Source organism: Bombus vancouverensis, chromosome 5, assembly GCF_051014615.1.
Source record: "Bombus vancouverensis nearcticus chromosome 5, iyBomVanc1_principal, whole genome shotgun sequence".
NCBI lineage: Eukaryota > Metazoa > Arthropoda > Insecta > Hymenoptera > Apidae > Bombus > Bombus vancouverensis.
In genome coordinates, this window is record NC_134915.1 from 3,041,816 (window position 1) to 3,054,121 (window position 12,306).

The following is a 12,306-nucleotide window of genomic DNA, read 5'->3' on the forward strand; positions in this document are numbered from 1 at the left end:
TCCAATAGTAAATCTAGTGAGAATAATCTGCTCTTTCCTACTACAAAGAAGTGCTGTTTTCTTATCAAACACGTTTGACTCACTTTTAGTTATAAGATGAAAGTGTGCAATTGTAAGTCTAATGAGAATAATTTGCTCTTACCTAAAAATGCTGCTCATTTTATCAAAAATGATTGGCCAGTTCTTGGTTATAAGATGGAAACATGCAAGTTTAGTGTGTGTAGTTCTAAGTCTGATAAGAATAACTTGTCCTTTTCTATTAAGAACAAATGTTGTTCTTTTATCCAATATGTTTGGCTCATTTTTAGTTACAAGATCAGAGTGTGCATGTTTAGCGTGTCCAATTTTAAGTCTAGTCAGAATAACCTGCTCTTTCCTATTACAAAGAAGTGCCGTTTTCTTATCAAACATGTTTGACTCACTTTTAGTTATAAGGTGACAGTGTGCAAGTTTAGCGTGTGTAATTCTAGGTCTGATGAGAATATCTTGCTTTTTCCCACTAAGAAGAAGAGCTGGGTTTTTATCCAATATATTTAGCTCGTTTTTAATTACAGGATGAGAGTGTGGAATTTTACGTCTAGTCAGAATAACCTGCTCTTTTCCATTACTATGTAGTGCTGTTCTCTTATCAAACATGTTTGACTCACTTTTAGTTATAAGATGACAGTGTGCAAGTTAAGAATGTCCAATTTTAAGTCTAGTCAGAATAACCTGCTCTTTCCTATTACAAAGGACTGCTGTTTTCTTATCAAACATGTTTGACTCAGTTTTAGTTATAAGATGACAGTGTGCAAGTTAACGTGTGCAATTGGAAGTCTGATGAGAATATCTTGCTCTTTTCTATTAAGAACCAATGTTGTTCTTTTATCGGATACGTTTGGCTCATTGTTGGTTACAAGATTTGAGCGTGCATTTTAAAGTCTAACTTCTACATTAGTTCTGATTTTTCCTAATACTTTAGAAGAAAGTATCTACGTCATATACAAGACGAAGAAACCATCATCTCATTCACGATTATTCCCATGGCTCGGTGCTCGATAAATCTCACGTTTAATGGCCTAAATTATGTAACGCGTTAAATCCTTTCTGATTGCTTTTCTTGTGTTCGTAAGTTTCGGTAATTAAGCCCTGGTTTGTGCTCTGAAACACGGTCATTACGAGTCTCGTATTTATTTAAAGAAACTTTTCAAACAGCTCTTTCAACTGTCCGAAGTATTATTTTACGCTGTAAATTATTCGTGCAATAGTTAGTAAAAGCCAGGCAGAAGAAAAGAAAATATACAGTCTTTAAAATCGTTTTCTTTCAAACCCAAACCCTCGACTGTTCATACTCAGTGATTTTTAATAGTTGGCACTTGGCGCGCTCGTAGCCAATGAACTTTACGTTCCTTTTTCATGGATACTCTTCTTTCGCGATATTTAAAATTGCAGCGCGTGCACAAAGTGGAGGAAGATTTTTGAACCAATGGGAATTAAAGCGCTCGCTGGAGTTTGTTTTTCGATAGGAAAAATCTATAGAAAATGTGATCGATTCGTATCGTTATTACACAAATTTTACGATCGAAATTGTATTTACCCAATGTTTTTATAATCGACACAAAATAACAACAAAATATTTTTCAAAAATCCAGACACGTCGAAGTTATTGGTTCCAGGAAAACACGTCGAAAACCGACGAATACATTTGTTCATAAATATATCGGTTATGACCAAAGTTGTATAACGTTGAGTGATAAATATTCTTGATCGTAAATATTAGATCGACTATCAAACAAAAACGTGGTATGTAGTTCTTCAACGTATCTATTTATTCGAAGCTCTCTATAAAAAGGATTAATTTAACAGAGAGACATTGCGTCTACATTTACGTGAAACTGTATACGCGAAGCAGACAGTAGTAAGACTGATCACTGATCAACTTCATCAAGATAAATTGTTTAGTTTCTGAATATCTACTTAAACACTACTCGTATACTCTGGCAGTAAGAGTAGAAAATTGATAGATGGTTTGTGTACACATTAAAATTTGCATTTATGCATTTCCCCACGTAACTTTGTACATATTGTAAATCATTCGAGGATAAGATTAAAGTACTTAAGAACAAAATGAATTCGATAATTTATTGAATTTTCCTCGTATATCTTGACTTAACAAGCCAAACTAAACTATAGCGTTCATATACCGCACGTGGCATCTTTTTTTAACTATGGAAATAGGTATAGTATACGGTTTTACGCATACTTTTTATGTCAATCATAGAAATAGACATGTTATACTATTTTATGCGAGTTTTTTCAACTAGTTGTAGAGAAAACTATGTTATACGGTTTTGTGATGTATTTTTTATATTAATTGTAGAAATGCAAGATTTTTCTATTAACTACAGAAATTGGTATGTTATATGGTTTTGTCCCAAATTTTTTAAAATCAATTATAGAAATTGATTAAATTGATATAATATACAGTTTTATGCAAGATTTTTTTTATCAATTACAGAGATAGGCATGTTATACGGTTTTATGCCGGATCTTTTATATTAATTGTAGAAATGGACAATTCTGGAAACGTGTTATACAGCTTTACGCAAGATTTTTTTAATTAATTATAAAAATAGATATGGCATACGTTTTTATGCAAGATTTTTCTATTAATTATAAAAATGGGTATGTTATACGGTTTTATACAAGATTCTTTTTAATTAATTGTAGGAATAGATATGATATACAGTTTTATGCAAGATTTTTGTTACCAATTACAGAGATAGGCATGTTATATGGTTTTATGCCGGACCTTTTATATTAATTGTAGAAATGGACAATTCTGGAAACGTGTTATACAGCTTTACGCAAGATTTTTTTAATTAATTATACAAATGAATATGGCATACGTTCTTATGCAAGATTTTTCTATTAATTACAAAAATGGGTATGTTATACGGTTCTATACAAGATTTTTTTTAATCAATTGTAGAAATTGATTAAATTGATATGATATACGGTTTATGCAAGACTTTTTTATTAATTGCGGAAATTGGTATTGTTATACGGTTTTATGCTAGATGTTTTTTAATCAATTGCAGAAAGTGATTAAATTGATATAATATACGGTTTATGCAAGACTTTTCTATTAATTGCAGAAATTGGTATTGTTATACGGTTTTGTGCCAGATTTTTAAAAATCAATTGTAAAAATTGATTAAATTGATATGATATACGGTTTTATGCAAGACTTTTCTATTAATTGCAGAAATTGGTATTGTTATACGGTTTTATGCTAGATGTTTTTTAATCAATTGCAGAAAGTGATTAAATTGATATAATATACGGTTTATGCAAGACTTTTCTATTAATTGCAGAAACTGGTATTGTTATACGGTTTTATGCAAGATTTTCTTTTAATCAATTCTAGAAACAGATATGATATACGGTTTTGTGCAAGATTTTTTTTTACTAACTAAATTGTTTCAACTAGTTGTAGAAATAACTATGTTATATGGTTTTGTGATGGATCTTTTATATTAATTGTAGAAATGTGTTATACAGCTTCACGCGGGACTTTTTGAATTAATTATAGAAATGGATATGGCATACGTTTTTTATGCAAGATTTTCCTATTAATTACAAAAATTGGTATGTTATATGGTTTTATACCAGACTTTTTTAAATCAATTGTTAAAGCAGACATGATATATAGTTTTATGCAAGATTTTTCTATTAATTGCAGAAATTGGTACGTTATACTCTATTATACCAAATTTTTTTTTTGATCAATTATAGAAACCAATATGATACAATGTACGCTTTTATGTAAGACTTTTTTAACCAATTACAGAGATTGTCGTGTTGTACAATTTTATGTACAACTTTTTTGTATTAATCATAGAAGTAGCTATATTATACGGTTTTATGCGAGACTTTTCGAATTGGTCGTAACAGCAGATATGACGTCTTTCTTACGTATTGCGAAGCTTCCGTAGACTTTGAACAGGGTCGATGGCTGGGTACAGATTTAGAAAGAGTTTTCCTAGCCAAACCATTATTCCTCGGTTGCCGACTGCTTCGAGAGCCAAGCTACAATCGCCGCGTGGCGCTTAGTCTATTGTCGACCAGTCATTCTCACGTTGTTACACCGCAAAGGATTTAATTAAATTTCTCGCTATAATCTGGTACGCGGATCTGGATGGCCGTTTAAGTCGTTTACGTGTGGCATCTTTATTTTCCCGGCGCCACTTTACCGTGTAAGGGAAACTCTTTGCGAGTGAAAATCGTTTCCATCATATACGCTCGCATTGAACGATTTACAGCCAGAGCGTGAAAAATAACGACAAATCGCTAATTACAAATGTCATTTACTGTCTCTTTTTGTACGATCGTTCCACTCTAAATCTGGATCACCTACATAGTAAAACACAGTGGTAATATATTTTACTAATTTATCATATACTGCACATATACACTTGTACTTGTAACAAGCAAGCAAAAAGCTTCGAGTCTCAGCTAGGATGTTCGATTCTGTTAGATCATTCATTAAATATAACAGTCTCTTTAGCGTAGTTTTTACAAAGCTGATGTATAAAACATACACAGGAAATGAAATACCCTAACCTGTGAAGACTATTCTTAGGAATTCATTATCGCAAGGGTGGATTCGAAAAAATTACACGTAACGTTGTAGATTACGAAGAGTCATCGAGAAAAATGATGCATATATCGTTCAGTAAAACGCGCATACATCGTTTGATAAAATGCCAGTTCCACGAAAATTGTTTCCGCTATGGATTTTTCCCAACGTTCCAACGTTATACCTAGCTACGACGATCGCAAGAAAAATCTAGCGTCTATCGGTTACTCGTAATTTTCTAACTGTAAGACGCAACGATTCGTTTGATGAAAAATAAGCAAATAGATCGGAGGATAATATACACTTTGTCCACTTCGAATCGCTTGTGGCGTAAGACGAATCTCGCGCAACACAAAAATCGAGAGACTCTAAGCGGATGTAGACGATCGTAGGGAAGGAGGATCGTTTCAACGTGGACAGGTTGCAGCTCGTGCAGAAATCGGTCGCGTCGTTCGGAACGTGTTTCGTTAAAGGCGTGTTTCTTTGGAGCGTTGGTCGCGTTTCTCCGCGTTTGGCCACGTTACATCGCGCTGCCCGTGATTGCGTGGCTTCGTCGATTTATCTCTGTCCTGGTTCGGTCTCAGGGTGAGCCAGGTGTGATCAGATATCTCGGGCTCCGGCGAATGTTTCAAAATTGAGAGCAACGCGCCGTCTGTTTTTACCGTTTTACTTATGATACTTAATTAACAGTTCCGTGAAGATTGGTATCGTCGACGTCCGATCGCAGAGTGCCAGCTTTATGGCCTTTTAATCGCTGTGTAATCGATCGTCAATCTTTCCCTTCAAGCTCATCGTTCGGTATGTTTGAATTTTTTTCATTAGATTAATTTCTCACATCTTCTTGTGTACACATTCGCGCGTGCGGCTAAACGCAAAGATCGTGCGAATTTATCGCGTTTTCGTATATTCGACAATTGTTGTATCTTGGAGATTGTTACTAGTTCGGCAGAAATTCGGTTGTTCGAACTAACGACGATATATGCAAAGTCGAGTAATATGCAAATTCCTCGTACAGAAATAAGTCGAATATGTATTAGGTAAAAGTGTCTTTCCTTTACAGATCCGTCCTTTACAACGATGCATCATCTTTATACAAACATGAAACCTAATCCTGTCGAACGTTGTGGTCTTTTTAACCAAGCACTTCCAGAAAGTACACCCACAACACACGCAGAGGATGGGCTGCTTGCCAGTTGTATATTACTTTTAAAAGAAATTTTGCTTTTCCCTTCCTTTGCAAATATATCTGCAGGCAGAGGATTCGAACTCGCGACGCGTCGTCTTCAGTTCTGAGCCTTAACGAATGTAGCTGGTTTATTTTTATTAAAGATGTTTATTAAACCCAAGATACAGTTTTAGATACATATTCACAATAAACGGTGAATTTTTGTAGTGATATGTTAGGCAAAGGTACCGATACGCGGCGGTACGACGTAGCCATGCTGTATTATGTGTCGGCGCTTTGCATTTTTCGTGTATAATACAATTTTTGGGTTTAAGCCGCTGGGGAGCGGAGCTTTTTTGCGAATTTAAAAAATTTTTTTTTCTGTCCTGAAAACTTGGTCGCAAAACAGGACGCTTCGGTAGTCTGCTTTTTGGGTGCTGTGTAACTTTGGGGAGGGGTGGGATGAGAGGGAGGGGTGGGGGAGGGGGATGTCAAATAGGTTTATTTACAAATATTTACAGTATTTACAGTTTACACCTGTGTTATGCGGTTTAATGTTCTCTCTTATTTTATTATGGATTCTGTATCCATCAATATTTTTTTGTGTTTTTTCTGTGTTTGTCTTTGGTGTCTTTCCGGGGGAGGGCCATGTTGTATCTCCATCTGGTGTCTGCGGTCTGTCCATTTATGTTTTCTTCGTAGAGTATGGTTTTGATCTCTATTTTTCTTTTTATGTGATAAATTATTGGAATATTGTTTTGGTCCTGGAGGTAGTTTTTTTCGCCTAGGTATAGGAAAGCTTCTGGAGGGATGTAGCCTGTTGTCAGAGTGTTTTTGTAATATGCGTTGTTAGGAAATAGGCAACTGAAGATTAGGCTGTTTTCTTTTATCTTTGTCGCTTGCGCGAAGTGGTTTCTTATTATCTTTAGGATGTGACAGTCTATGCGGTGAATGTTGGCTAGGTCGTATATTGTTTTGTTTTTTACATATTTTTTGAATCCGCTGTGTTCGGATCTGTAAGTACTCAAGCAAGCCTTGATGCATTTTCTTTCGAATATGCGGATCTTTTCTATCTGGGAGGCTAATATGTTGTACCAGGTTCGGCAGCCGTAGGTTATGATCGGCCTGATTAGTGCTTGGTAGTATAGTATTTTTACTTTGCTGTCGAGATGTTTGGAGTAGAATAGTTTTCTTATTTTTCAGAATGCTTTATTGGCCTTAACAGGTTGAGTTTCGGTGTGCTGCTTGTAGTTTAATTTGTAGTCTATGTTTACTCCTAGGTATTTTACGCAGTGAATGTAGCTGGCTGCCCCGCCCCTTGTGATCTTTATTTTGATAGAATAAAATGGATCATACGTAATTCGATAAAATAATATAAAACGAAAAATGTTGTGCATCCATTTCCTTATTATTAGAATAGTCAACATCTCTTTACCGAATTTCTACCCTTAGACCAGTCGCGTACTTAATTTATACATACGCACCAGTGTAACTAGGTTTTATATAAAATTGTTGGAGTGAACTGTGATTTATACGTGGCAATTCAGTGTGTATCCAATTGTGATTATTAAATTCATAATAAAGTTTGATAAAAAGAAAGTTAATAGTTGTGTTACGGCTCAACCTTCTTGTTTTTATCATCCAAGTCTCAAGTTTACGTGACCAGATCACCGGCGATCTATCGGTTTCGTCATTTCTTGTATCTCCGACGTGACACCGTCTCACGGGACAGACACGCGTGATCCACCGATGGTACACGTCGGCGTTAACGTGTTAAACCTACGTGCATATTACAATAAGCACGTGAAAGGGATAGATCGTGCAGATCAGTAATTGGCGAACAGCAGTATTTTACGAAAAACTTTAAAGTGGTCCAAAAAATTAGCATTTTAAACTACACAACTTGTTCAATACATATAAAATGTACTGTATCTATGTGCCAGAAAATAAAACAAGATACAACAAATTTCTACTGCAAGTAGCTTTTTTTTTTTTTATTAACCTGGAGGAAATCCGCACGGACACCAGGTCGCTTTTGGGGAAAAACGGCGGCTGCGATCGAAAGGGGCCCGGGAACTGAAAAAAAATTTTCTCCCCGGCGGGGAATCGAACCCCGGTCTCCCGCGTGACAGGCGGGGATACTGACCACTATACTACCGAGGACCTCTATACTGCTCGTAGCTAGAGAATGGATAACTGTGGATTCCAAAGAATGCAGCATTGCACCTGATTCTTCTCGAATTTCTAAAACAGCTCCTTATTATAATGATACATCCTTCAGGTTTTTGGGACAGCTAAGAAACCACGTTTTAGAAAAAATAGTCACTGGCAGAAAAACAAATCCGACTAAAGCGTGTACAGTATGCTGTTCAAAAGGAAAACTAGATATACAGGGTGGTTGGTAAGAGGTGGGGCAAGCGGAAAGGGAGTGATTCTACGCGAAAAAAGAAGTCGAAAATAAAGAATAAAAATTTTTTTTTTAATTTTCCCATCGAGACAACGATCTACAGTGAGATCCGTTATAACGAGACGTGATAAAGTGCAGGCGTACCGAGCCAAAATTCAAAGTCGATTTTCTCGAAAACAAAGCCTCAAACGAAAAATTGTTATTCTATATTTTCGACTTCTTTTTTCGCGTAGAATCACCCTCTTTCCGCTTGTACCACCAGTTGCCAACCACCCTGTATTTGCAAAAGCTGTTGTGATTGTTAGTGTTTATCATACGAAGAAGAAATATTGAAAGTTGAATTTATTAAAGTTCATTTATATTGTTTTACTTCCACATCGAATTACGAAATAATAACCGGTGATATGAGATAAATTCTTGGTAAAATTGCCGGACAACAATGTGTTGATAACAAATCTGCTACAAATTTTACCTGGAAAATGGAGAATCGATTTTCTAAGTTCTAAGTTACCGTTCTTCTCTCGCGATGACTGGCGGTAAAGCAAAAGAAAAGTAGAAAATATCGCTTGGCGGGTAATTTGAATTCTATAAAATTCACATAAATATAAATAATTTTCTCCTGGGTGAAGTAGTGAAGCAATTAAAGCGCAGATAAATTATGTACATAAATATAAATAATTTTTGCGCGACTGTAGCAGCGAAGCAATTAAACTAAATTTTTAATTCATATTTTAATAGCGGGCAAACTCAACGACTCGCCACATCGTATCGTTCCGTCTACCAAAGCCACAAATTATCGTGATCGGAGTCACGTGGACGCGTACACAAACCTGGCGATAAATAATATCAACAGAATATATACTAATTTATCGTTGAAACATTGTAACAGTTTAAAAGAATCCGAATCGCGAGAAAAAGAACTTGTATATTATCGTACACCTTGTACCAAGAGTATCATAATACAATGGTTTATTTCCTCTCATAAAAATCTCATTCATCGCATCTGCCAGCAACGTTTAGATCCTTCACTTTCTCTGCCTACATCAATCTGCAATTTCCTGGCGGGCTAAAAACCTAATTGTAAATAGCAAGCTCGGTGGCTGGAAGAAGGAAGAAGGACGAGCTCTAGAAATCGCCTGACAACTGCAGGAAAAAGCGCTGAGACCTGGCGAACGAGAACAGGCTAACCGAACTAAAACCCTTCGCGAAATCTGAGATCTTGATGCGTCGTCGAGACGCGAATTTAATTTACGCTAGTCGACGGTATTCGCGACTTTGAACGTGCACTATCCGGCTACGTGTTCGCCCGGACGTATTAATCATTTTCACGCTGGAAGTCACGCGACCGAAGGAAGATTTACAATTCCATTATGATCTCGTTAAGCGATAAACAGAATCGTAATCGTCGTTCGCAATGGCAGGCGAATTTCCTACAATTTCCTTATTTCAAGCCGCAGCGTGGCACGCTGCGGTTATGAAAACTGAAATTTCTCGAAATCCGCACACTCATCGTATTAGCTAACCGCTCGGATGTTAGCTAAACGCATTCGAGCGCGTCTGACGTGCTTCAATTTTTTACTCTTAACGTTCTTCCATCACCTTGGACAGAAATAAATTAGACCTCAACTATATTCTTTTTAGCGTTTTCCAGCTCTGATTTTCCGTGAATTACGTTGCGTTTAATCTGGTCGCGAGCTTGGCTCGAATTCGCAGCTGCACGCGAGAATTTCTATGAAAAAGAAGAAAATTCGCGCACTTGTCCGCGTTCATCGAAACCAAAATTATCGTCAAATTTATCGTTGATAAAATGTTACCGAGTGAACATTTTTTTAAATTTTACATCGCGAACTTTTCCATTGGATTTTAAGTGGAATATGAATCCTGTTCACTCAGGACTTTTGTTTGTTCTCTTTTCAGAAACAGTTTGCAGCTCTTTTTTAATTTTCATTCGGCGATAATCTTCTCTTGGACGGTGTACGAATGAAAATTTTGAACAAATGTAAAAAAAAGTTGATTTTCTGTAAAAGTTAGCATTTTCTGATGGCAGCTTCAGCAAGCTTTCACTGTGCCAGATTTAGACGAACCACGTACAGATTTTAATTACACAGTTGTGGAGGTTTTCGAGAGCTGAAGATACGCGATAAATAAAAAGTTAACCCACAGTTCGTTGCTTGCTTTAACGGCTGCTTTATCTTACAGTCATCGTGTTAATAAGAGCATTAACTGTTGTTGAATTTCGTACAGATTAGTATGATGAGAATATATATAATTACGTGGAACATTTTCAAATCTCTTGAGATTTTTCGCTACCATTTTTATAATTTTCATAATTTCGCTCTCTGTCGTTAAAACATTTCATTTGGCAGAAACTAATATTTTATTGCATAAACATACTAATATTTTATTTTATAAGCATAGAAGAAGAAGAAGAATGACAGTAGGAATCGAAGCGAGGTAAAAATACGCAAGAAACGAGCAACCAATTTTTGTCAAAGTCAGGAGAAAACGATACATTTTAAAAATCAACTATTCGATTAACAAAAAATTGCAGAAAATACCAAGGTTATTGAAGTATATCAGATATGAAGAAGATTGTATTTAATTTCTAAAAATTTGGAGTAATAAGATGTTTAAAAATTATTCTATTTAATGTTGCTCGATAGTTTAATGTCATTATGTAATGCTACTAAAAATATGTGGTCGAGTTCAGTTGGAAGTAATATTTTCATATTTATAATCCTAAGGATACATATCGTACGCTTTTAACGTATTATCTTTCGATTAATTAGTATTAATAAGTCCTTACATTATCTTTAAAATACAGTAGGACGTTGATTATTCGAGTCATGTAATTATGATAAATCCTACGTACAAATAATCCAATTAATTGCTTATCATACGAGAGATCATTTATTCCGAGTTATTCTACGAACATTGATATCGAACGAAAGTAAAAACGTTTGAGAAAAGATATGACAAATTCGTCAGTTTTCATTCTTTCTTACGAAGGACTTCTTTTGCACTTTTTATTATCTGATGTACCTACAATTGTTCGTTGCGTTTTAATCGAACTAAGGAATTAATTGAATGAATTCAATAATTCGCTGATTTTATTCAATTAATTCTCTCAATCTTATTACTTCTATTTTGTAATAATTTTTTATCAATTGTCAATTAATTAAATCAATCGACTAATTTCCATACGACAGAAAATCATTTATTCTCAATTATTCTAAGAACATTGTTACCGAACGAAAGTAACAATGTTTGAGAAAAGATATGAAAAATTTGTCAGATTCAACTTTTTTTTTACCAAGGACCTCTTTTACACTTTTTATCATCTAATGTACCTATTGTTCGTTATGTTTTAATCGAACTAATGAATTAATTGAATGAATTCAACTATTGGCTAATTTGATCGAATTAATTCTCTCAATTTTATTAATTTTATTTTATAATAATTTTTTATCAATTGTAAATTGAGAAAAGATATGAAAAATTTGTCAGTTTTCATTCTTTCTTACGAAGGATCTCTTTTGCACTTTTTATTATTTAATGTACCTATTGTTCGTTATGTTTTAATCAAACTAATGAATTAATTGAATGAATCCAACTATTCGCTAATTTGATTGAATTAATTCTCTCAATTTTATTACTTTTATTTTGTAATAATTTTTTATCAATTGTAAATTGAGAAAAGATATGAAAAATTTGTCAGTTTTCATTCTTTCTTACGAAGGATCTCTTTTGCACTTTTTATTATTTAATGTACCTATTGTTCGTTATGTTTTAATCAAACTAATGAATTAATTGAATGAATCCAACTATTGGCTAATTTGATTGAATTAATTCTCTCAATTTTATTACTTTTATTTTGTAATAATTTTTTATCAATTGTAAATTGAGAAAAGATATGAAAAATTTGTCAGTTTTCATTCTTTCTTACGAAGGATCTCTTTTGCACTTTTTATTATTTAATGTACCTATTGTTCGTTATGTTTTAATCAAACTAATGAATTAATTGAATGAATTCAACTATTGGCTAATTTGATCGAATTAATTCTCTCAATTTTATTCATTTTATTTTATAATAATTTTGTATCAATTGTCAAT

At 34.4% G+C, this 12,306-nt stretch overlaps 1 protein-coding gene and 1 non-coding gene across 5 annotated transcripts in view; one reads left to right on the forward strand and one right to left on the reverse strand.

The window, feature by feature from the left end:
* The window catches only part of Amph (amphiphysin), a 149,231-nt gene that overhangs the window by 22,202 nt on the left and 114,723 nt on the right, over positions 1–12,306 (forward strand). The gene's annotated exons all lie outside the window — the stretch shown is intronic.
* TRNAD-GUC (transfer RNA aspartic acid (anticodon GUC)) lies at positions 7,878–7,949 on the reverse strand. The gene has a single exon. It is a non-coding gene; the product is annotated as a tRNA-Asp (tRNA).